We start from the raw sequence: 27778 nt of genomic DNA, 5'->3' as shown, positions 1-27778 counted from the left end.
TAAGGGTATTACTAAGCAGACATTCACTGTTGTTGCTGTCTGTAAAAAAAAAAAAATCAGGTATGATGGTGATGGATTCTATCTCCCAAAATATTTCAATTTTCCATTTCCTGTAACATTTAACTTGATTCACATGGGACTCTCTGGTGCCGTTGCATTTATTCTCGTTCATACTCTAAATGGTTGGTGAGTCTGTCAATGTGATATCTGAAATGTGTACAACATGTATGATTCCTCTCTACGTCTCCTTTGCCTCAAGTCTGTGGTTTGGTGGGACTACTCATCGGTATATTTCAGTGGCCTCCATGCCAATGCTTAAAGCCCTTATGCCATTATCATTCACTCCACCATTCATCTGTAGTGACACAGTCTTTCACAGCCGGAATGGACACCTTCTTGGAGCATCTAGTGTTGGGCTAGCTCATGGGGATTCCCATGCTGGGGTCATCATGGATTGGTGGTGCATCTGTCACCATGTTCTATGGTTATGTGATGATATTTGACTTCCTAAGGTGCATGGGACACTTGTGATCATCGCAAAAATTTTTCTCTCGTATATTCTCTCTCTTCCTTCTCTTTTCCTTTCCAACCTGTATTTCCTCCTTTTTGAAGGGAGAAAATAAAAAGACAGAAAAGAAGAGAGAAGAGAAAAGAAAGAAGAGAAGAGAAAGAGGAACTCTTTTGCGGGGTCTCACTTGACCTTAATTTTGAAAATATTTGAGAAAATAACTCGCCTCCATTTTTGAAATATTTGCGGGAAAACTGGGAGACGGGATCCGCTCGTCGGTACGAGGTTCGACCGTTCCTGGCGCCTTTACCAGGGGTAATCAAACCAAGGGTCGAATTCATGCCTTTTGCTTTGCTAAGAAATTATCCAAGAATTTATCCTAAGTCTAAATGCACAAAGAATCATGTCTGTGCAATGCAAAGATGTATGTTCTTTTTTAAAATGATTTGGAAATCTCCAAGTGTTTCTCATAAATAGAGTGAAGAAATGGTTTCTAACTTAGAACTTAAGATTTAAAGTTCTAAGTTTTTAGAATAATCAGAGTTTAAAAAGAATAAATCTTGACATTGAAAGGAATGATTCTGAAGTTGAGATAAAAGGAGAAGAAAGGAAATTTCAAAGTCATAAATGGACTTTGAGTTTAGAATTTTGAACCAGGATAGAGATGAAATTTGGAATGAGTTCTAACTTTGAAGTTTGAAATCAAAATGAAATGTGGGAAATCTAAATAGAATTGAGAAGTAAGATTGATTTGAAAGTTTGGAATTCAAAATGGAATTTGAATCCAAAGTCTGGATTCTAAATTGAGATTAAAATCCAAGATGGAATTGAATTTTGGATTTAGAATCCTAAATAGGAGTTGAATCTAAAATCCGAGATCAGATGATGAAGTTGAATTCTGAATTTTAAATGGAATTGGATCCAAGATTTGGAATCCAAGATGGAATTCAGATCTGAACTCTGAGATCCAAGGTGGAATTAGATCCGAAATTTGAAATGGAATTTGGATCTGAAGTCTGGGATGGAATTTGGATCTGAAGTCTAAGATCCAAGGTGAAGTTGGATTTTGGATCTGAAATTTGAGATCCAAGGTGGAATTGGGATCTGGATCCTAGAATGGATTTTGGATCTGAAATCTGAGATCCAAGATGAGATTGGATTCTGGATCCTAGAATGGATTTTGGATCTGAAGTCTGAGATCCAAGGTGAAATTGGATTCTGGATCCTATACTAGATTTTGGATCTGAAGTGGAATTGAATTCTGGATCCTAAGATGGGTTTTGGATCTGAGATCTGAGATCCAACAAGTGGAGATTTGCACTTGGAAATCTGGATCCAAGTTGGGATTAGGATCCGACTTTGGATTTGGATTCTGAAAATCCAAATGGGACTATTGAAGATGGATCTGGGTTTTGAAAACCCAGATTGAATTTAAAATTTTAAGAAGAGTCAAGTCTTGAGATTCAAAATCAATCTCAACTTTTGATTTTGATTTTTGAAGATGAACTTGATTTCGAATGTGAAATCATAAGATAACTCAGAAGTTTCAAAGTTAAATTGAACTTTTGAAAAATGGAATTGAATTGAATTTGAATTTTGAATTTGAATGTAAGATGATTTTCTTTTTGAGATTCCAAAGTCAAATTAGACTTTGAAATTGAGATAGAATTGGAATTTGAAATAGAAATTGAAGAAGAGATATTCACAATCACTTGGATTTCTGAAAAAAAGGAATTTTTGAAAATATGATGCAATTCTATCCTAAATGATAAATGAATTTAAAAGATTTGAAATTGGATTTTTTTGGAAATCATATTTCATTCTTCAAATGAATTTAAAATGAGGTTGAAGATATAATACATCCCTGACTATGGTCATTGAATGTATTATATAATAACCACATTTAAATTCAAGTGAAGAATAAAATATATTTTTGGTGCTTTTATAGAATTTAAAATAGAATTAACTCTCAATATACCCTGACTATGGCAATTGGCATATATATTGAATTAATTTTAGATTAAATTTTGATAAAATAGGAGAATATTTAAAGAAAATATGATGATTTTTTGAAAAAAAGGATCCAATGTGGATCCAGTGTTATTTTATAAAAGATAAAAATACTAAGTCTTGTTTACATCTTGACTATGGCCATTAATGTAAATCATCAACTTAAGATTATTTACCTCTTACGAAATGGTTCACGTGCCATTCGTTTTGCCATTTGTGAGAATTCGAGAAAAAAATGCATGAAAACAAGCACTTTATGATATTTACAATGCTCATTCATTCTACCTAAAAGCTGAAAATGTAAGATTTTCATTAACATCTTATTACAACATTGGAGTTACATTTGAAAACATCAAAGTCTTAATCTAGAAATATTTCAATAATTCACATCTTTCCTGAAAAATGGAATTAGCACTTAGCAAAGATACAGAAACACAGAAGCACACTATGCTGAAACTGATATACATATGATCATATTTGTATTAATGGAGAGATGTATGCAGGGATGCATGCTTTTATGGAAGAATAGGACGCATATATGTATATATATATGTATGTATATATATATAATATCCTAAGCTAAGGGTGGATTTTGAAGCATATGAGTGATATTTTAATCAATGGGTGAATGGATATATATAATAAAAAAATGCTTACAAACATAGGCATGCAGGGCTGACGTTAATGAGAAAGGCAAATGTGAGAATATTCCTAAGTGATAGGCTCATGGTAAGAATGAACTGGGGACCAGGCGATTTGCAAGAAATATTCGTGGCAGCTATAGGTGTTAACATGAGGTGAATGCTATGGGAATATGAAGGAATCATAGCGATGCATGGGCATTGCTATAGACACGCAAATGGGATTTTTTTTTTGCTGCGAATACTGGAAGGGATTAGCACTTCTGTTGACGCCTAAGGTGGAATCATATCAGTGTCTGGACACTGATAGGAATGTTAACCCGAAAAACATGATAATGCCTAAGCATTGTTGGAGATATCAAGGAAGACTGCAACCACACATTGACATTGCTGTAGGTATGTGAGAGGATACAGTAAAACATATAGCCTTCATTTGCTTATGGTTTTGAAGATTGCCCATTCTTTTCCCCTGTATTGTTATTGTAGTGATTGCCCATGACTCTCTTTAATTTCTCACCGCCCCTGTTGAATTTCCACTAGAGGGGGGGTGAATAGTGAAATACGATGCAGATCGATAAAATAAAATATAAGGCAATAAGGCATAATACAATAAACACAGGATTTATACTGGTTCGGCCGAGTTACTGACCTACATCCAGTCCCCAAGTAAAACACTTGAGCCTTCCACTATAACATCCGAGTTACCGGATAAATAGTACAACACCCTCTTCCTCAGAGGTCTACTTCTCTTAACAAAGAAGGAAAACACCCTCTTCCTCAAAGGTCTACTTCTCTCAACAGAGAAGGGAAACACCCTCTTTCCCAGAGGTCTACTTCTCTCAACAGAGAAGGAAAACAACAGGAATCAGAAAGTTACAACACTTTCCTATAGAACCTTCAGAATGATATGTAGAGTATGAATGCACGTATGAAGATTCTCAGAATGATCTTTTTCTTTTCTTACACACTCTTGTATTTTTCTGAGAGCTTTTCTTGACTCTTTCTCTTTCTTTTTCTCTTTCTTTTTCTAAGCTCTTTTCTCAGAGTGTCGAGCAGAAATTTTTCTCGTTGAAAGCTTGCTTGTCTTTTCACACTGTTGTGTTTGTATATATATAGTCTTTAGAAAACTAGTCGTTGTCTTTTTGAAATGATTGTCCTTTTGGGATATGAGAAGTCAGGTCATTTCAAAAACAACTTAGTGTGAAAAAGATAAGTGTACTATATTGCTTTTTCAAAAAGTCTTCTTTCCATACGAAGTATTTTTGGAGTACACTATTCGTTGGTGTATTTTAAATGAGTTATTTTTTGTATTAGGTCTTTTCTCATAATAAATGTTCTGTAGTATTTTTGAACGTTGAAGTGTAGTTTATCATGTAGTTTTGTCTTTACTCATATTAATGGTTTGTAGTACATTGAACGTTGGAATATATTCTATCATGTAATTTTGTCTTTACTCAATTTAATGAATATTAGTATATTAATATTTTTCTTACAAGTCGTCACTTATAATAAATGTATGTAAGTGTGATAAATGTTTGTTGAGTACTTTATTTATAAATGGTCATTTCTTAAAAGCTTTTTGGAATAGCATTTAATGTTTATAGAAGGAATGATGACTTTAAGTAAGTCGACATTCTTGAGTGTGGGTTTTATTTATAAATAAATAGTCATTTCTCAAATGCTTTTTGAGGTGCCATTTAATGCTTAAAGAAATAAATGGTCATTTCTTATTTTAATAAAATAATATTTATTTTCTTAAATCGTCAATTCTAAAATGAATGGTTGTGAAGTACACTAAATGCTTGAGTAATACTTATATTACAAATAGTCATTTCTCAAATAAATGCTTGTGTATTATCTTTTCATAATTTGTCTTTTCTTACATAAATGTTTATGTATTATGAACCAAAATTTCTTACGTAAAAATTTGTGTATTATGAACTAATGCATTTTGTCTTTTCTTACACAAATGCTTATGTATTATGAACCAATACATCTTTTCACATTTTGTCTTTTCTTACATAAATGCTTATGTATTATGAACCAATACATCTTTTCACATTTTGTCTTTTCTTCATAAATGCTTATGTATTATGAACCAATACATCTTTTCACAATTTGTCTTTTCTTACATAAATGCTTATGTATTATGAACCAAAATTTCTTACGTAAATGTTTGTGTATTATGAATTAGTTCATTTTGTCTTTTTCTTTCATATTTGAAATCATTAGCTTTTATATCTTTTCAAGTTGTCTTTTTCATAAATGCATGTTAGAAGGTACAATTAATGCTTTTGAAATCATGAGCTATTATATCTTGTCAAAATGATTTTTTCATAAATGCTTGTAAGAAAGTACAATTAATGCTTTTGAAATCATGAGCTATTATATCTTGTCAAAATGTCTTTTTCATAAATGCTTGTAGGAAGTACAATGATTTGTTTCAAAAAGGTGTTTTTTGAAATGCTACAATATACATAACGTATCCTTTTATGAAAGCTTAACTTTTTGTAAACAAATGGCTTGTATGATTTCAAAGCATATAGTCTAATATGAAATATGCATGCTTTTGAAGGTTCTGTTACATATGACTCTAAAGAAGAAAAAAATCTTCATCTTGAGGTAGCCGATCTTCTTGGATAATCTTTATGAATGTATGGCCCATCAAACTTTTTCTTCAAAGTAGTATGATTGCATCAAATACTTGCACTTGATCAAGTTGTCTTCACTCTTCTTAAGTGAAATAACCTTGCATCAAATACTCGTTAAATACATAGCAGATCATATCCAGTCATAATATAACATATTCAGTTTCACATATGAAAGCATATCATATTTATCATATCTCATGAAAGAATATCATGTATTTGTCATGTATCATCAAAACATAGTTTCTCAACATTCTCCCCCTTTTTGATGATGACAATATATGCTCCCCCTGTCAATAAGCCATATATATTATGATGATTTAAATATGATATCAGAAATAAAAAATGCATAGAAATAATAATCATAAAAAAACACCAGAATTAACATAAAAAAGTTTGTGTATACTTCATGTGTATGAGATAAAGAGTTAAACGTTTTTCTCCTACATAGGAGAGGTAGGTTTTCTTCTCCCCCTTTGTCATTGACAAAAAGGAGGGATCAGAGTCGAAGAGTTAATATTATAGACCAGGTTGAAGCAAGTTGAGAGTTGAAGACAAGTCAAGAAATGGATTTCAAAAAATACATGGGGCGATCCATTGTTTTGAGACAGAGTAAAGAAGGAAGTGAGCTCAATTCATGTGAGAGAGACGAATAGAGATAAAGTCAAGCTGAAAAGACATAATGAGAAATTTTAAGTTGGGCGTATGAAGAGAGTGATGACAGACATGGATTTTCAAATAAGACATGGATAGAGAAGAGGACAAAAATAATTAATGAGTGATATGAGATGAAAGAGATAAAGAAATGTCATGATTGCTTATTTAATATATAAATAGTTTTTATGAATAGACATGAAAGGAAATAGGTCATAGGGTGATCATGTGATGTGTACTTTGAAAGATATGACATTTTTTAAAGAAAAGAATGACTTAAAAAATGTTTCATGATTAATGTGTTTTCATATTTGTAATTTTTATGATTATACGTAAATATGAGAATGACACACTTTGACTTTGAATAGTGGTAAGAGAGATGATGAGACAAAAAGAGAAAGAGTCAAAAATATATTCGAAAAGAATAAGAATTGATAAATGATAGATAAAAAAATAAGAATAGACATGGAGAAGTCGGATTCAAAAATCTAAAATATATAATAAAAAAAATGTATTCGAGAGATGAAATGAGGAGACAAAAGATATTCATGAGTGAAGAGTAATAATTGCTTATATAAGAAGTATTTTTATGGATATGCGTGAAAGGAGTAAGAGTAGACATAAAGAAAAGTGAGATGACATATATGGATTTTCGAGTAGGATAGGAATAAAAAAACAAGAAAAAATTCATGATTGATATGAGATGAAAGACATAAAATACAGTTATGATTGACATGAATTAATGTTTATTTGATAAACATATTTTTAAAGAAACTCGATTGGAGGAAGTTCATAGTTTTTAGAGAATAAAGTTAAGCTTTAAACTAGTAAAGGAGTCAAAATCATGGATTGAAAATAATGGAGGCTCAATTCGTATGAGAGAGAGAGAGAGAAGGATGGTACTAAAGGTACTAATGAAAAGAACATTTAATAATTAAAAGATAAGATGAAAGACAAGTTTGTCGAGAAGGAGTCTTTTTATGGATTTTTTTTTTTATAGAAAAGTGTGAAAGATGATAGGACAAAAAGTAAATTGTACTTTGAGAGATAAAAAAAAATGACATAAAGTCTTTGTTTTCAAGGTAACATGTGATGTACGTGAATACATGAAGGAACTTTTTTTTTTTTTTTTAACTTTGAAAAAAGTGGTGAATGGGATGAAGACAAAATAAAAATAATAAGAAATACAAACACTCGATTATGATAAAAAATAATTTGTAAATGAAACCAAGATTTGACATAAAGTGAATTTACCATTCAGCTTTGGTTAAGATGAATTTTGTCAAGTAAAGATTATATTTTAATATTTTATAAAGGTGAACTCGAGTAGACTCATTTTTCTATATTTTAATTAGTCATATGAATTAATTTTATAAATCACTTAATTTACATATTCCTAAATCTCTTCTAATTCTTACAAAGTCTTCATTTTTTTAAAGGTTTAGTGAAAATGCCTGCTAATTGTTTATTAGTGGGTATAAATTCCAGTTTGATTATATTGTTTAGAACTTGTTCTCTTAAAAAGTGGTGTCTAATTTGAATGTGTTTAGTTCGAGTGTAAAATAGAAAAGTTTTAAGTCTCGTACCACGCACGAGGTGCTTGTTTTAATCCATATAAAGCACATTTTAGTTTAAAAACATGATCAGAAAATTGTTCATTTTCAAAACCTAGAGGTTGTTTTACATAAACTTGTTCATTTATAAAACCATTTAGAAAAGCACTTTTAACATTCATTTGATATAGTTTAAAATCCATATAGCTTGCATATGCTAAAAACATTCTTATAGATTCAAGTCTAGCAACAGGAGCAAATGTTTTATCAAAGTCAATACCTTCCTCCTGATTGTATCCTTGAGCCACTAGCCTTGCCTTGTTTCTTACAACATTACCTGATTCATCCAGCTTATTTCTGAAGATCCATCTTGTCCCAATGATTTGATGATCTTTTGGTTTTGGTACAAGATCCCACACATCATTTCTTTGGAACTGGTTAAGTTCTTCAGTCATTGCTAGCATCCAGAACTCGTCTATGATGGCTTTATCAATCTTTTTAGGTTCAAGTTGAGAAATGAAGGCCATATTTGCAATATGTTCCAACTAAGCTCTTGTTTGAACCCCCTTGGTCAGGTCTCCCAAAATCTGCTTTTGAGGATGATCTCTGATTTCAGCAAATGTTCTTTGATGATCATCTTCATTAGATTCAACTGTGTTATCTAAAAGAAAATCTGTACTTTCAAGATCATCATCATTAGTCTTATTATGAATAGATTGACCAATAGATTCATTAAAACTGACATGCATAGATTCTTCAATAGTATTAGTACTCTTATTGAAAACTCTGTATGTTTTACTATGACTTGAATATCCTAGAAATATGTCTTCAACAGATTTATCATCAAATTTATCAAGGCTATCTTTTGTGTTCAGGATAAAGCATTTGCATCCAAAGACTTTAAAGTAGTCTATTCTTGGAGTTCTGTCATAAAATAATTCATAGGGAGCTTTATTCAACAAAGGTCTAATAAGTACTTTATTTGAAATATAGCATGCAGTATTAACAACTTCATCCCAAAAATATTTAGCAAGATTGTTATGTTGAAGTATAGTTCTAGCAGATTCTTGAAGGGTTCTATTCTTTCTTTCTACTACACCATTTTGAGGTGCAGCTCTAGGAAAGGCAAAGTTATGAGAAATACCATGCAAGTTACAAAAATTTACAAAAAGATCATTATCAAATTCTCCTCCATGGTCACTACGAATTTTAACAATTGTAGAGGATTTTTTATTTTGTAATTTTTTACATAAAATTTTAATTTCACAAAACGTATCACTTTTGTTTTTCAAAAATATTACCCAAGTGAATCTTGAGTAATCATCAACAATGACAAAAGCATATTTATTATGATTAAGACTAGCTACCCTAGAAGGACCAAAAAGATCCAGGTGGAGAAGCTCTAAAGGTCTTTTACTTGACACAACATTCTTTGATTTGAAGGATGATTTTGACAATTTTCCTAATTGACAAGCATCACAAAAAATAGTCTCTTTTAAATGGTATTTTAGGTAACCCACGAACCAAGTTATTTTTAGCCATTTTAGAGATATATTTAAAGTTAACATGTCCCATTCTCATATGCCATAAATTTTGAGAGCCATTATTAGCTTATGAGACAATGTTCAGTAATATTATCTAAGTATAATTCATATACATTATTTTTCTTTATACCTTTTAAAACAATATTTTCGTTTGTGTCCACTATGAGGCATGCATCATGTTTAAAACTGACATTATATCCTATGTCACACATTTGACTGATGCTTAAGAGATTGTGTTTTAAACCTTTAACAAGGAGAACGTCTTTGATAAGAGGTTTATCGATATTACCAATATTGCCAATACCAATTATCAAACCTTTGTTGTTATCTCCAAAGGTGACGGTTCCTCCTTCTTTATGATGAAGAACAACAAAAAGATTTGGATGTCCTGCCATATGTTTTGAACATCCACTGTCTGATATCCATCTGTTCTTCTTTTTCAATGCCTGCAATAGATCAAGTAGAAACTCTTTTTGGTACCCGATCGGGTCCCTTTTTGTTAGATTTTGGAACCCATATCCATTTTGATTTGGGTTTATCTATAATCTTAGAGGACTACATGAAATTACAATTATAATACTCCTGTTTAGGTTTAGCAGAACCTTTGACAAAAGTGGTCTTTTGATTTGAACAAGAAGGTTTATTATAATGAGAGTAATCAATATCATTCTTGTAAAAAGAGAATTTTTGAGAGGATAGGAGTTTGTCCAAGTTCTCTTTTCCCTTGGTAAACTTGAAAACCATTTTCATAAGGTTTTCAGTTTTACTTTTTAATTCTGAAATTTCTACTTGAAGATTTTTAGTCTTAGAACTAGTAGAAGAGATTTCAGAAGTAAGCATAAAATTTTTCTTTTTCAACTCAGAATTTTCAATACTGAGTTTTTCATTTTTTTGAGAAAGCTCTAAATTTTTAGATTTTAAAACTTTATTTTTGAGACTCATTTTTCTAGATTCTTCAAATAGTTCTTGAAAAGCATCTAGAAGTTCTTCAAAGGAAAAGTCAGAAATTTCACTTACAGAGCTTTCGTTTGCCATGAAGCACATGTTTGCAGTTTCAGCTTCATCATCACTTGACTCTTCACTGGTGGATGGTTCTGAATCATCCCATTGAGCATGTAGAGCCTTTTTCTTGAAGAACCTTTTCTTTGGTTCTTCGATTTTGGATTTTCTTTTTAGGAGAGGGCAGTCACGTCTTACGTGAGCTGGCTTGTTGCATTGATAGCACATAGTCTCTTCTTTTTTATCCTGCTTTTCTTTGAGCTTTTTGGAAAACCTGTCCTTTCTCATGAAGCATTGGAATCTTCGGGTAAGAGGAGCAATTTCAGATTCTTTTTCTGAGTCCTCATTCTCAGAAATGGCTGGGAAGGCTAGATTTTTCTTTGGAGGTTGTTCTTCTTCCCTTCTTTCCTTCATATGAACTTCATAGGCCATAAGATTGCCTATTAAGTCATCTAGAGTAAGCTTGGAAAGATCTTGGGCTTCTTCAATAGCTGTAGTCTTTTTCTCCCAGTCAGTTGTGAGAGATCTCAAGATCTTTTTTACCTTATCAGTCTGGGAATGAGTTTCTCCCAGAGATTTAAGATCATTGGTGATATTGGTGAATCTAGTGAACATTTCAGTAATGGTTTCATCTTTGATCATCTTGAAAAGTTCGTATTTTCGAACCAATGATGAGATCTTAGCTTCTTTTACTCTGTTTGTTCCCTCATGAATAACTTCCAGAGAATGCCAAATATCATGAGCATAATTACAAATGGATATTCTGTTAAATTCATTTTGGTCTATGGCACAGTATAGAGCATTCATGGCTTTTGCATTTAAGTTTGCCATTTTTCTTTCTTCATCAGTCCATGAAGAGTAGTCTAATGTAGGAGAAGAATATGGACATTCTACGATATTCCATACAACAAAATCTACAGACTTGAGAAATATGATCATTCTACATTTCCAGTAGCCATAGTTAGTGCCATTAAAAAAAGGAGGGCGAGATGAGTGTTGACCTTCGATGTCACGAGCATAAGAGGTTGATGCTATTTTTGTGCCGGAAGACTTGTTATGTCGAAACTAGCAGAACCTGCTCTGATACCAAATGAAATTCCACTAGAGGGGGGGTGAATAGTGAAATACGATGCAGATCGATAAAATAAAATATAAGGGAATAAGGCACAACACAATAAACACAGGATTTATACTGGTTCGACCGAGTTACTGACCTACATCCAGTCCCCAAGTAAAACACTTGAGCCTTCCACTATAACATCCGAGTTACCGGATAAATAGTACAACACCCTCTTCCTCAAAGGTCTACTTTTCTCAACAAAGAAGGGAAACACCTTCTTCCTCAGAGGTCTACTTCTCTCAATAGAGAAGGGAAACACCCTCTTTCTCAGAGGTCTACTTCTCTTAACAAAGAAGGGAAACACCCTCTTCCTCAGAGGTCTACTTCTCTCAACAGAGAAGGGAAACACCCTCTTTCTCAGAGGTCTACTTCTCTTAACAGAGAAGGAAAACAGCAGGAATCAGAAAGTTACAACACTTTCCTATAGAACCTTCAGAATGATATGTAGAGTATGAATGCACGTATAAAGATTCTCAGAATGATCTTTTTCTTTTCTTACACACTCTTGTATTTTTCTGAGAGCTTTTCTTGACTCTTTCTCTTTCTTTTTCTAAGCTCTTTTCTCAGAGTGTCGAGCAGAAATTTTTTTCGTTGAAAACTTGCTTGTCTTTTCACACTGTTGTGTTTGTATATATATAGTCTTTAGAAAACTAGTCGTTGTCTTTTTGAAATGATTGTCCTTTTGGGATATGAGAAGTCAGGTCATTTCAAAAACAACTTAGTGTGAAAAAGATAAGTGTACTATATTGCTTTTTCAAAAAGTCTTCTTTTCATACGAAGTATTTTTGGAGTACACTATTCGTTGGTGTATTTTAAATGAGTTATTTTTTGTATTAGGTCTTTTCTCATAATAAATGTTCTGTAGTATTTTTGAACGTTGAAGTGTAGTTTATCATGTAGTTTTGTCTTTACTCATATTAATGGTTTGTAGTACATTGAACCTTGGAATATATTCTATCATGTAATTTTGTCTTTACTCAATTTAATGAATATTAGTATATTAATATTTTTCTTACAAGTCGTCACTTATAATAAATGTATGTAAGTGTGATAAATGTTTGTTGAGTACTTTATTTATAAATGGTCATTTCTTAAAAGCTTTTTGGAATAGCATTTAATGTTTACAGAAGGAATGATGACTTTAAGTAAGTCGACATTCTTGAGTGTGGGTTTTATTTATAAATAAATAGTCATTTCTCAAATGCTTTTTGAGGTGCCATTTAATGCTTAAAGAAATAAATGGTCATTTCTTATTTTAATAAAATAATATTTATTTTCTTAAATCGTCAATTCTAAAATGAATGGTTGTGAAGTACACTAAATGCTTGAGTAATACTTATATTACAAATAGTCATTTCTCAAATAAATGCTTGTGTATTATCTTTTCATAATTTGTCTTTTCTTACATAAATGTTTATGTATTATGAACCAAAATTTCTTACGTAAAAATTTGTGTATTATGAACTAATGCATTTTGTCTTTTCTTACATAAATGCTTATGTATTATGAACCAATACATCTTTTCACATTTTGTCTTTTCTTACATAAATGCTTATGTATTATGAACCAATACATCTTTTCATATTTTGTCTTTTCTTCATAAATGCTTATGTATTATGAACCAATACATCTTTTCACAATTTGTCTTTTCTTACATAAATGCTTATGTATTATGAACCAAAATTTCTTACGTAAATGTTTGTGTATTATGAATTAGTTCATTTTGTCTTTTTCTTTCATATTTGAAATCATTAGCTTTTATATCTTTTCAAGTTGTCTTTTTCATAAATGCATGTTAGAAGGTACAATTAATGCTTTTGAAATCATGAGCTATTATATCTTGTCAAAATGACTTTTTCATAAATGCTTGTAAGAAAGTACAATTAATGCTTTTGAAATCATGAGCTATTATATCTTGTCAAAATGTCTTTTTCATAAATGCTTGTAGGAAGTACAATGATTTGTTTCAAAAAGGTGTTTTTTGAAATGCTACAATATACATAACGTATCCTTTTATGAAAGCTTAACTTTTTGTAAACAAATGGCTTGTATGATTTCAAAGCATATAGTCTAATATGAAATATGCATGCTTTTGAAGGTTCTGTTACATATGACTCTAAAGAAGAAGAAAAATCTTCATCTTGAGGTAGCCAATCTTCTTGGATAATCTTTATGAATGTATGGCCCATCAAACTTTTTCTTCAAAGTAGTATGATTGCATCAAATACTTGCACTTGATCAAGTTGTCTTCACTCTTCTTAAGTGAAATAACCTTACATCAAATACTCGTTAAATACATAGCACATCATATCCAGTCATAATATAACATATTCAGTTTGACATATGAAAGCATATCATATTTATCATATCTCATGAAAGAATATCATGTATTTGTCATGTATCATATATATGCATCATGAAAGCATATCATATTTATCATGTATCATCAAAACATAGTTTCTCAACACCTGTCCTTAGTAGTGACAGTTGTAAGTGATGTTTGACGGGTGTGGGTATTGCTGTGACAAGGTAACAGTGAGATAAAACTTAGTAGGTGAAGCTGGACACCGAGTAAGGCAAGTTTCCATTCTTTACTGATTCAGAGAATCCTCTGAACTAGCTGGGCTCAGGGATGCAAGATCGACAATAGGCTTGACAGGGGTGACTTTTCAAGATTACAACTGATGTTTGAAAATACACTAAATAAAAATGCAGATGATCTGCAACTGCAAGCAATGCCAGGCAGTATGTCCCAAAAAAAAATTTGTATAATAGGTGGCACAAACACTTACGATCAACCCTTTCCCTGCATCGAACTGGGCATGCCACACGTATGCCAGCAAAGGCATATTCTCAGGTCATAACATCTAACTTTATACCTTGTATCTAGGTATAGAATACATTCAAAACATTTCAAGTCAACATCCAAAGCTTCTGTCAATCAAAATTTCAGGAAAAACAAGCCAGCCAAAACATGAAATCCTAACTAATAAGTTCTGTCATAATGGAAAATTGATTTAAACAAAATTAACAAGAAACATTGGATGTTTGGAAGAAAGATAATTGGCTACAAACAAAAGAATTGCATAAGATGGATTTATACATGCGATAGATGGACTAAAACATGATAATTATGTTATGAAACAGGAAACAATAGAACCAAAAAGATTGTACCTATGACGCAAAAACAAGGACTCAGGCCTGCAGACATGCAGTTATCCTTTGATGGGTTTATCGAAGTCTACGAACTCTGATATGCACAGATGCGAGGATGCTGCATCAAAATATCAACGATTAGCATATCAAATATCTCATTATAAATCAGTGGCATACGACCTCAATTCCTACTAAAGCTCGAACAACTGATATCTCTGTCAGGTGGTGATGCTATGATGCTGTGTGAAAACTGAGCAATGTAATTTTGCTACTGTGACACAGGAAAAGAAAGAAAGCCGTGGTGACAGTAGGCATTAGGTTATCTTCAATCAGCACCATATTTGTAAACCTCCTTTGCAACAGAAATTTTGGACCCTATTGCAATCCCCATGTCCTCCTTCTTTAGTGCAGGTGCCTCACCAGCCATTGCAACTACCTCATTCTGGTAGTGAATCAACCGACATGCATCTGGGTGAAAACTCTACTTTGATGAGAGGTGTCATATGTTGCAGAACTAGTATCTTCCGAATAGCAGGGAATTCTTCAAGTTCCGAGGTAATGTAAAATCAAAATAGGTGATAAAAAAGGACTTAATTCGGTGGCATGGAGATCCTGCAGTGAATTTGCTAATCACCAGGAACAATTATCCCTCCAGCACATGTAATACGATATAGAATGGGAGTCAGTTTATAAATGTAGCAAAACACATGCATGATGGTTACTGATCTTGGGCCAAAAATGTGCCGTCTATAAGACTCCACAATCCCCAAAAAAATCAGATGACAAAACGTTGCTGCCATTCTGCACGCAACCCATTGATCTCTTCCAATCAACAATACAGGGGTCATTCTTCGATTTTAAACTCAGCAAGATAAGCATAGTCTCATCAAATTAATTTCCAAATCGAACCCCTAGTGAATCTGTTTTAGCAAATTGATCCCAATGAGTGAAATGAAGACACATGACCAGGAGGTGTCCATATACACAGAGGGTACGCAAAGATATATTCACTCATTACTCAGATGGACAGTAAGCATTAAAGAGGAAAATCTAAATACTACAGTTCCGAAAAGGGGAGTATTATACCTCAGCTCAAATGACGTAAAAAAATGCAACAGTATATTTAAAGAAATGCAAGGAAACAAATAAGCAGAAAATCAATGATACTATGGTAAACATGGGAACATTAACTAGATGAGCGAAATATCAAAACCAAGAATAAGAGGCCACGTAATATAACAAACTGGAAAAGGAACAACAAGAGGAATGATATATAATAAAGCAGAGATGCTGCTGCAGGGGTAAAAATCAATCCTAACTTACCCATGAAATGCTGGGATTTCTTCTCTTTTTTTTTTTAATAAGAGCATCAAAAGTTGCTGCTCTCGGTTTCGGGTAAGACTTTAAGGTAGTTTTATAGATCAAAGGGGAACTAACAAAATCCAGTGCTGACTTTGGATTCTTCACTTTAACAACCATCAATGAAGAATTTAGTTGAATAATAGAAACTTTGCTGCTCTAAAGGGTTGTCAAAAGGAAATCCTGTTAGGCCTTCTGCGCTGGCTTCACCAGCCAACCAAGGGTCGATGAGGGATTCTAGTCCGTAAGGTGGGAGCAAAAAAATTTCAGACGAACAGAGGTAGCTATTAGTAGACGATATATATGATGCGAAGAAAGAAAAAAAATGCAGTGTATAAAAAAAATGAAAGATAGAAAGAAAAGAATGAGAACAGAAAATGCAGGGAATCAGGGCATTCCACTAGATCGGATGAGGAAAGCAATATACAGCGAGGCATCAGATGCCATTAAAATGAACTAAAGAAAAACGAGGGGTAATTAGGCGCCGTCAAGGCAAAAAAAAAAAAAAAGGAAAACATAAAATGATTGATCAGACTAAAATTAAAAGAAAGGAAAAAAAATGTATAAGATAAAAGATGATGTTGGAATACCAGCGTTCCCTTACTCTTGCACAAGGTGGATTGGGTTTTGCTATATGCAATCCAATGTCACCTATGGTGCGTTAATGGAGGCAAAATGAAAAAGAGAGAAAGAAATTACAGGGAAATTTACAGAAAATGAAAGAAAGAGAGAAACTTACCGTAAAACTTACAGGAATCCAGAGGCGTCGAGAGACGAGACTTGAAGATTGGTTGAATGATCCTTGGTAGGCCTGGCTGATGGTGAAGGTCGTTCTTTGACGGATGATGGATACCTAATATGAAAGGGGATGGGATGAATAGCCGATCCTGGCAGCCGGAAGACCGATGAAGACTGAAATCCACCAAAGGGGCGAGAGGAAATGAGCTGTTTTGAGTGGATCGTGAAGGAGGGTGAAGAGGATGCTGGGGTGAAGAAGCTAAAGAGTAGGTGCAGTGGTAGGGTGAAAACGGGTGCCCCTGAAGGTTTGCCTTTGCCAGTTTTTAAAGAAGAGGAAGAAGAACCGCGAAGGACTGTCGTTGTAGATGGGTGGAGGAGGAAAGGGAAGGTGCCACGGTTTGTGCCATGGAGGGTTTCCCATGGAAAGAATCGGGAGAGAGAGAGAGTGAAGAGAGAATGGAGGGGGCGGCTCTCTTTCCCCTTTTTCCTTGCGAAGGATTTTCAAACCCTAAAAGAGAGTTTTGCAAAAGACCCCCCTTCGATTTTCAAATTTTTACAAAAAAGGGCGCCCGAGGTTTTTAGCAAAAATTGATTTTTAAACTCATTTGTTTTTCTCGTAATTTTTCCAATTTTTTGGTTTTTGTGTTATTTTGCATTTTTTAGAATAAAGTCTTAAAAGTTTTACGAGAAGACAAAGATTAAAACTAATTTTTTGTGTTTTTGCAAAAGTATTTACAACGGGGAATTTTTCTGAGATTTAAAAGCCATTTTGAGAAAATTTCTTCAAAAAATGGGTTTATATCCGGATTTAGAGAAAATATTCGAGGTTTAAAGCCTTGAATCGAGAAATACAGAGTTGGGGATCCAACAGAGTGCCGGATGAACTGCCCGAGCCATTCAGAAGTATTTTTGTAATTTTAATTTGGAAATCGGACAACGAGGCTCAGGTTTTGGATTTAAAACACTGGATTCAGATTCAGAATTGAATTTGAATATATCAGTATGGAATTTAATCCAGAAAATCTAAAGAATAACCGAATTTTAGTTTTGATTTTCTCAGAAGATGGAGCTAGGGGCAAAAAGGTCATTTTTACAAATCTTTAAAAAATTTGGGGTGCTCACAACACTGCAATGTTGAAGTAATGCCAGTGTCTCTGTTTGAGCACATGCCAGTCCTTAGATAACTCATTTACACTCCAAGCTACCATAGTCTTCATCATACAGATATGAACTCAAATTTCTGCCTGTTTATGCCAATATATGATGTCTTTGGGAATACTCTTAACAAAAAATCCTGGGAGCTCCATAGGAGCATCAGATCAGGCAAAGATGTGAGGGTTCCAGACTTTGTTTTCCTTGCACATGCACTTGATGTGTATTCCTCTACGCATGTGCCCTTTATGGTTAGATCTTTTAGCTCACTTGCATGTACAACCAATCTTCTAATGCTGCTTGTGTGGCCAATTGCCTTCATACCAATGCTCGTAGCGTGGCCGTGGAGAAAGACATTCATAAATTCATTCTACTTGCTGAGGAACCGACTGCTGAAAACTTGGCTTATCCCTAGGTTTGGATTTCAGTATTTCTTACCATATGCTAGGGATGGGATCAACAAACACATTGAAGAAGCAATTTTGAGCGCAGATAAGCTTGGTGTCAAAGTCATCAGTCTTGCAGCTTTAAACGAGAATGAAGCTCTCAATGGAGGAGGCACACTGTTTGTCCAAAAATACCCAGATTTAAGAGTAAGAGTTGTTCATGAAAACACATTAACTCCAGCATATTTCCTGCACATTTTGTATATTATGCATTTACCCATTCTCTTTTCTGCAGGTGTACAGTCTTGATAATGAGCCATATTCGTGTATGGATATGTCAATATCCATTCATGATTTCTGGATCATCTTTGGCATGCTCTTTTATTGATATATAGGGAGTCTTCATACCAAGTTTTACTAAGAAATGTTTTATAATTTAGGAATTATGGCTTTGCAAAATCATGTGCAGAAACTGTGTATACCCTGTATTTTTTTATCACTTACCCATTACCTATGGAAATTCAATCATTATATATATTTTCCTATCATATATATATATATATGTGTGTGTGTGTGTGTGTGGATCTCTTCATGAACACTTGCTTTCATATATGAGCATTCATGTAGATTTTTTTTTTTTGTGAATACATCTTCATTACTACATTTCATTTAGCATAAAGCATTTAGAGATATATGTATATATTTCTCATTTAAGTTTAAAGCATGGTACCCAGATATTATCATAGGCATTTAAATCATGTTTTAGCCAATGTATTGTATATTCCAGTGTAATCCAAGTGTAATTACGTAGGCGTTGTTATTAATGTGAAATTTTCAAAAATCTCTTTTATGTCGTATTTCTTGTACTAATTCTCATTTTGCAGGAAAATCTAAAAGATATGGTTTCTTTTGGAGCTATCAAATATGTAGTTATATTTTTGTTTTTGTCAGCAATATAACAATCAAATGTAAATTTTGGAATAATAGTTATTTTTCTGCTTAGATTAAGATGCATCTCATATAGTTTGAGTTTTTGCAATATCCTGATTCTATGAATCATGAATTTTATTTCAAAATCACTGTGGATGAACACAAATGGCACATGCACCAACTTTTAGAGAGTTGATGAACTCGGTGGAGTACATATTTACGGCCTTAGTCGGAATATGGACGAGACCCAGATTCAGCATCTTTCTACTTGTCACATACAGCCTACACTCTTAGGCTATCTTCAAAATTGCACATCATATTTCCAACTTTGCAAAATATTGTGAATTAAATCAATTAAACTCTGAACATATTCATGGCCACAGTCAGAATATGTAAAGAATTTACTTTGGCTTAATACACATTTTTCCAACAAATTTCTCAGAAAATCTTTCGGGATATATTTTCCAAAGTGCATTCATACATTCAAATCATCTGCATCATGGCATCATATGCTTTTCCCATGATTTTCTCAAGAACATTTCACTCCATGGAAATCGATTCCTTAAGAAACTCTAAAATTTTTTTAAGTTGGATTTCCCAAATCAAGTTTTCTTGTGATTTTCCCTGAAAATGTTATTTTCTTAAGACTCATTTTCAAAAGGAATTTCTCATCTTTCTCAAGAATCAAAATCAATTTTCAGATATTTTAAGGACAATATTCTCAGGATTTCAATTTCCTAAGTTTTGATTTTTTTTCTCCAAAGAGTTTTCTAATGAATTTCAATCGTTTTCCAAAGAAAATTTTCAAAGTCAGAGTTTTCCTGACAAATATTTTCCTTTTTAAATGTTCCTCTTTTCTCGAGAATTCTCTCCATTTTCTCACATCCCCATAAACTTTCTGGTGATTTCCAAATCCTTTCATCTGAGTTTTCTGAGAGGTTGATTTCCATCTTTTTCCTGAGAAATGATTTTCAACTCCAAATGTTTTCTAAGCATACATCATATTTTTCCAACTTACATTTTACAAAATCTCATAGCACATGCCTGAATTCTCTATGCATTTAGGATAAAACACAATTTCGATGATTTAACTAAGTCAAGCACATTTTTGGTCCTTGGTTCGATTACCTCTGTAAAACTCGGCAGGAACGGTCCAACCTCGTACCAACAGGTCGAGCCACATCCCATGGATTTTTTTGCTATTTAAAAAATGGAGGCGAGTATTTCAAAACAAATTCCAAAATCCGGACAAGTTTGACTCGCGAAAGCATTTTCCTCTCTATCCCGCAAGGGAAGGGAAGAGGGAAAATTTTGCGACGATAACAAGACCTGATGATGCATAAATATTACATTTTCTTAACACATTTTCAATGCATAAATGCATCAACTATAAGTTTAAGGTCCACACTTAGGTGCATAATGATGTTATAGAGCTATGGTTCAAATTTCATCGAAATCAGACTTAATATAAGGAAATTAATGCATTTTTAGTGTTGTGGGTCAAACCTCGGAGTTGAATCAAATATTCAGGATCCAAACCGCCCATCTGGGTCTTGGATCTGAGCCAAAACTGATGTAGATCCACCCCAGCTCAAGTCATTTACGTTTTATAATTAATTTCCTAAAAAACCTCTGTAGAAAGAGGCGCCCAGACATAGTTTATCTTTTAAGCATTTTTCTCGAAAATTGCCAAAATAGGGCAAATCGTGTAAAAGGGAGGTGACGCCCATTGTGTCTTTGTCTTTGCTTTGGTTTTCGTGCCCTAGGGGCACGAATCTTGCTCCAGCCCCCTTCTCATCCCTCACCTCACGCCATCTCCATTAGAGCTCGAAGAAATGCTTGAGATCCAAGCTTTCTCTCTTGCCTTCTTTCATACCTTCCCAGTTCTTTTACATCAATGTTGGCTAATCCCATGTTTGTTGTGTTTTGCAGGTGCAGCAGAGGTTGAAGACACCTTCTCTTGTGTGGAAGTGCGAGACACTCCAACGAGAGGGATCGACTCTACCTCCATCCGATCTTCTAAGCCCCCGATCGAGAATCGGTTCATCCTCCATCTTCGGTGGACATCAAACGTGCTGCAGCTGTACAATACTGTTTCATGGTGTATTTCCAGAATCAACGAGGTACCTCGCGGTGCGAAGCCAAGCAAAGTCCGCTCTGCCTTTCCCCTCAATCGTCGGATCGCCCTGGAGGTTAGATCTTCCCATCCATTGCTTCTAGATAGAACCCAAACTGTGCGTGAGTGGTGTGATGTGTTTTTATGTTTGTCGTCAGCCTTAGTATAGAGGTTTCATGCATAAACCAGCACGTAGAGGTTTATAGGTGTTGTGTTTTATTTAATTGTGATTTTCATTCCAACGATTGGTGTTTTAGGGTGTAGGCGTGTGATGTGATCTTCTGCTGTGTATGGTCTGCGTGCTCCCTTATTTTCCTAGTAGTATTTAGGTCTGATTGTGTGGAGTATATGTTTAAGTTTGATTTTGTTTTAGCCCTGGTCAAATTTCAATTATAATTGTGAAGATCGATTCTTATAGTTTTGCTTAAAATCATTAGTTGCGTGTTGTTATGCTGTTGTGTTTTCATTGTAGGTTGATAAAGTTGTTTCAGATTAGTTAATTTCTGTTGTTTAGATTTCTGTAGGTTTAGTATTATGCTAGGTTTAATGGTTATTAACGTTATTTATTGTTTTAGATTATTTGGTTGGAGTAAGTTCCTATTTAGCATTTTTTCTGTTTTATTTATTTAATTACAACATGTTATGTAGATTAATGTCGGTGTGTTATAGTGTCAATTTCCAGGTATGAATATGTGTTAGTATAATTTCATTTAGATCCTTAGTTAGCGTCATGTTGTTAGGCAAATTTAGATTAGTTGATGTTTTTGTCATGAATTATTTCGATTAATTACATTTTTATTTACATTTTATTGGTAGTAGTTTATGAGAATATTGTCTGATGCATTTTAGCCTAGGTTTAAGATTAGAATTTGTTAATGTGTATAGCTCAAGCTAGTGTAATTCGGTTTTTGTAGTTTTTAGAATTAAATTGCTAATATCATTTTTAGTGCAGCATTTACAATAGTTAATTGTTTTAATTTGTACTTTATTTTGCATACCCTTTGAGTTGCTTGTGCATAGATTAATGTAGCTAGCTTAACCTTAGTTTAGATTAATTGTTTAGTTAATCATGTATTTTATTTAAGGGCACTATGGTCTTTGTAGTTGAAAAAGACGTTTTTGGTAGAAGACCAACTCTTCCAAATTCGTGAATTTCAATTTAGGAAAGTTTTAATAAATGTGTCCAGCCAATTTGCCTATGAGTTATGGTTTTAAATGTGGAAAACCCCCTTGAGTTTCTAAAGTTGGTTTACACGATTTTGGCAAAAATTGAAATTCTATATTCTCTTTTAAGACCAGCCAAAATCGTGTATTGTGTTTTAGGAAAGCTTTTCAAAAGAGTCTATTGCTTTGAAGGAAAATGATTGAAAACGTGTGGGTCCCAATAGGCTGGACAGTTTTTAAAATTAAGAGCTTTCCTAATAAGCTATTAAGGTAAGAAATAATGGAGTTGGCCCCTACCGAATTCGTGTTTTATCTTTTATAAGCCTTAATTACTAATTGCCTAGTTTGAGTTAGCATTAATTAGATATTAGTTAACTTAGTAAGTTTAGAATTAGGATTAGATTAGAGAAATCGTGTATATCCTATTTAGGTATTTATTAACTTTATTTTATATTCCATTTAGGGGTTTTAATTAGATAGATTAATTAGGAGTTGACCCTTTTTGGTAGGTACTCATTTTAGGTTACATTTAATTTAGGATCTAGATTAGGTTTTTGTTAGTGTTTTAGTAAATATTATGTAGTTAGCATAGTTAGCCCATATAGGGTGGCGTGTAGTTTAAAGACATATCTAAAACCGCCACCCTAGTTAATATTAATTACCTAGACAAATTAGTTAAAACCTACTAACCCTAGTTATTAGGTTAACAATAGTTAGTACCTAACTGCCCTTAGTTAGAAACTAACCTAGTCGACCCTAGTTAGTGACTAATCCTAGTAACCCTAGTAGTTAATCCTTGCCTAACCGTAACCTTGAACCCTAGTTAGATAGTTAACCTCTACTAATCTTAAATAGTTAGTTAACTTAGTTAGGAACTAACCCTAGTTAGTGTATAACTTAGTTAGTGAGTAATCCTAGGTAGTTAATTAACCTTAGCTTTAGTTATTACTAATTAGTAACTAACCTTAGTTAACATAACCGTAGGTTAGTAGTTGTTTCCATTAGATTTTAGGATTAGTTAGATATTTAATAAATTAGTTAGTTAGTTAATTATATTAGCTATAGTATCTTAGGTTTAATTAGATTCACGTGTTTAGGTAGTTTAATTAGAATAAGATCTTAAGTTAGGTTAGATTAGAATTAACGACTTGTTTAGAGTAGGTTTAGCCGTAGTTGTTTAGTTCTTTTATTAGTTTTGTAATTAGCTTAATTGTTGTCCTTTCGATGTAGTTTAACAGTAGCTTAGATTAGTTTATGACTGTTTTTATATTTGATTTAATGTTTTAATGTCAATTGTGGATTTAGATAAATGAATAGTGCACTGAATTTTAAATCTGATTTTTACCCTCTCGTGCACTCGTTATTTTATGTGGATTTTTCTGGATTTTTCTGAAAATTATTTTTTTATTCTCTACATCTGTGTGTTAACTATCTGCAGACCAAATTTCAGCTCGATTTGAGTTGATTTGGTCGGGTTTTTATGTGTTTTGTGAAAACAGCTTTTTCAATATTTTAAATTTTGGGTCCTGCAATTTCCAAGATTATCCTGATTTTGAAACGCTTATATCTGGAGATCCAGAACGTATTTTTCAAATCTGTAAAATGTTTCAGATTCTTGGATCTGTCAGTTACATAACAGAAGTGATTTCGGAAAAATTGGATTTTTTTTTACCCCTCAAATCTTTGATTTGCGAAAAGCTGTCAAAGTCCACTTTTGCATTCTTTAGGGACAAAATAGTCATTTCATTAATTGTTTGATTTAACGTAGTTTTAGTATTTTCTAGTATTGTAGTTAGTTAATTAACAGTAGTTAGCATGCATTTTCTTAATTAGTTTAGTTAGACAGTGTAATTTTAGTTTTCTATGTTTATTTAACTATAGTTTAATAGTAGAATTAGTTTAACAATAAGTGTAGATGTAATTTAGATTTAATTTTTATTAGTGTACTGACTTTTTGTTTTCATTGTGTAGGTTGATAGCTTAGAACATGTTTACAGGTGTATTTCAAAGATGAAGTGCAACTGCATATGTGGTGTAAAGACAATTTTGCCCCTGGAGATCTGCAAAAGACTTAGCTTCCTTCTTTAGTTTATTTTCATAGTTTAGATTGTTATTTAATTTAAATTGTAATATTGACATAGTTGTAAACTTTGTGATATTAATAAAGTGTTGTTTTAAAATTAATTCAGAATGTATCCCGTTCCCTGTGGATTCGACCCGTACTCGCCACTTCTGTGGAAAGTCAGTTTTTATATCTTTGGTTGACGATTTTCCCTTGTTTTCATTGAAAAATATCTTTTAAAAATATGCATTCCAAAAGTTAAACCAAATTTTGGCGCCGTTGCCGATGAACGACGATTATATTCTGATTATTTCTCAGATTTCAGTTTATTAATATGTGTTTAGTTTAGTTTAGTTTATTTAATTGTTTTAGTTTGTAGGTTTTAACATAGTTAGAAAGATATAGGATGCACATGTTGTTTTTCTTAGGATTCACTGAATTCCACGCTTAAATGCTCAATTAGACAGGTGAGTTCTAGAGAATATAGTAGTGTTTTCCTGTGTTTACTGATTTAGATTAGATTGTCTTTTAGTTCATAGCTTAATTAGATTATTCTGACATAGAGTAAAATAGAGTAGTTATTTAACTTACTGATTTAGATTGATTTCATAGAGTACTTCTAACATAGTCGAGTTTTTTTAGTTGTCAATGTTTTTATTTGATTAACTGTAGTGTAGGATGTATCATATGTATATTAGAATAAATCAGTATTTGTTTATGTGTTTTGTTTTGTTCGGAATTATGTTTTGATTTCATTTCTTGTTTTGGATTTCATTATTTACATGTATGAACATCCGATCCATCAATGTATGAGTTCAAAGTCACCAGACATGAAGAAGCCTTCAGGAGTAGAACATTGACCAGATAAGCAGAAAACTATGCATTTGTACATGCATAGTGGTGGTGCAAAGTCCAGTCAATTGACAACTTCAGAGGCTCGAGCATACCAGGTTGTATCAATCCTTTCTCCTTATTCATTTTATTGTTTTGTAGTGTGCATCTGCATTGCATGTTTGCATTATTTTGTATGCCACTAGGGACAGTGTCATTCAAGCATAGGGGGATGGTTTAGATGCACACAAAAAAAAATTAAAAATTTTCTTCATGTCTGATAGCTTAAAACTCATAATAGTAGGTCTTTTAAGAATAAGTGTAGCATATATGATCGTTTATCTGCATAATCTGACAATTTAGCAATTTGTAAGCCCCATGTGAATTTTTTTTTCTGATCTAAATAGAGTAGTTGTTTATGAAATAGTTAAAGAAAATATAGTATTTGACTGTTATAAAGTTTTGAATGACTTTAGTACAAGTATGCACAGTGTGTTATGTGAAAAAGATAAGCAATTGAAAGATGTTTTTGAAAAATGAGCTTTATAGAATAGAGCTACGTTTAGTTGTTGATGTCTTCGTGAGTCCTAGTAGTGGAGTTCAAATACAAGTTGAAGTGTTTGAGTCTCTTGACGAAAAGGATAACGAAGGAGATCAGCTTCTTGTCTAGTCGATATCTGTGGCCTATTTGGTTCGAGTAAGTAGTGTCTGAAGGGTGTTTTACACCTGGTGCCCTAAAGCCATCTGGTTTGGGAGCCACCAATTCGAAAACTTGTTACATGGACTGCATAGAAAGCCTAAGAGATAGAGACATTGCACATGACGAGATGAAGACTATACGTAAACTATTAGAATAGAAGGTTTAGTGATTCGAGCAATTAAGTCCGAGGGATACTCTGTATCTGGTGCCCTAAGGTCATCTGACCTGGGAGTCACTGACCCAAAGCTCGTTACACGGGTCACAAGACTGGATATTCGAAATAGTGCTCAAGTTAGAAGAATGAAAAATAGTGAAAAATTGAATATCAAAAGAAAAAGAGTGAGCTTAAAGAGAAAAATTTCATTGTTTAGAAATAATTGTGAATTACTATGCAGAAAATATACAGGTGAGTATAAATGAGTAAAACATGATAATACTTGATTTTCTGAGAAATCTCATAGATAATTACAGCTTTAGAAAAGAAAAAGAAAAAGAAAAAGATTTTTACCGTGGTGGCATGAAATTTCTAAATTTGCTTTGAGAATGTAGATTGCATAAAATATTTGTTTACAATGAGTTCTTAATTGCCTAGTATTTTTGAAAATTTATTCATGCATGATATAGATGTTTGTGGGTAGCATCTCTGCAAACTCTAACGAGACCTTACTCGTCCACTGGGGTAACCCAGGGGTTTAAAGGGCTTATTGCATGTGCTAAATGCAACCGTGATTCCTACGAAAGTGAGTTAGTTTTTTTATTTATTTAATAAAGAGCTTTCATGTTATTTGGGTAGTCCATATCTTCATTGCGAGGATAGAGTGTATTGCTAGGGACTAGCAATTATTCTAGCATGGGGGTATTTGATGATGCATAAGTATTATGTTTTCTTAACACATTTTCAATGCATAAATGCATCATCTATAAGTTTAAGGTCCACACTTAGGTGCATAATGATGTTATAGAGCTATGGTTCGAATTTCATCGAAATCGGACTTAATTTGAGGAAATTAATGCATTTTTAGTGTTGCGGGTCAAACCATAGAGTTGTATCAAATATTCAGGATCCAAACTGCCCATCTGGGTCTTAGATCTGAGCCAAAACTGATGTAGATCCACCCCAGCTCCAGTCATTCACGTTTTATAATTAATTTCCTAAAAAAACCCCATAGAAAGAGGCACCCAGACATAATTTATCTTTTAAGCCTTTTTCTGGAAAATTGCCAAAATAGGGAAAATCGTGTAAAAGGGAGGTGACGCCCATTGTATCTTTGTCTTTGCTTTGGTTTTCATGCCCTAGGGGCACGAATCTTGCTCCAACCCCCTTCTCATCCCTCACCTCACGCCATCTCCATTAGAGCTCGAAGAAATGCTTGAGATCCAAGCTTTCTCTCTTGCCTTCTTTCATACCTTCCCAGTTCTTTTACATCCATGTTGGCTAATCTCATGTTTGCTGTGTTTTGCAGGTGCAGCAGAGGTTGAAGACATCTTCTCTTGTGTGGAAGTGTGA

General features: G+C 33.2%; 1 pseudogene; it reads left to right on the top strand.

Moving 5' to 3' along the window:
• Window positions 1-384: 384 nt before the first annotated feature.
• On the top strand, window positions 385-27778 carry LOC149849111 (very-long-chain aldehyde decarbonylase CER3 pseudogene; annotated as a pseudogene).

This window comes from Nuphar pumila, chromosome 1, assembly GCF_984573655.1.
Source record: "Nuphar pumila chromosome 1, dmNupPumi1.hap1.1, whole genome shotgun sequence".
Lineage (NCBI taxonomy): Eukaryota > Viridiplantae > Streptophyta > Magnoliopsida > Nymphaeales > Nymphaeaceae > Nuphar > Nuphar pumila.
The sequence above is the reverse complement of the archived record's forward strand: the minus strand, read 5'-3'. Positions and strand labels throughout refer to the sequence as shown.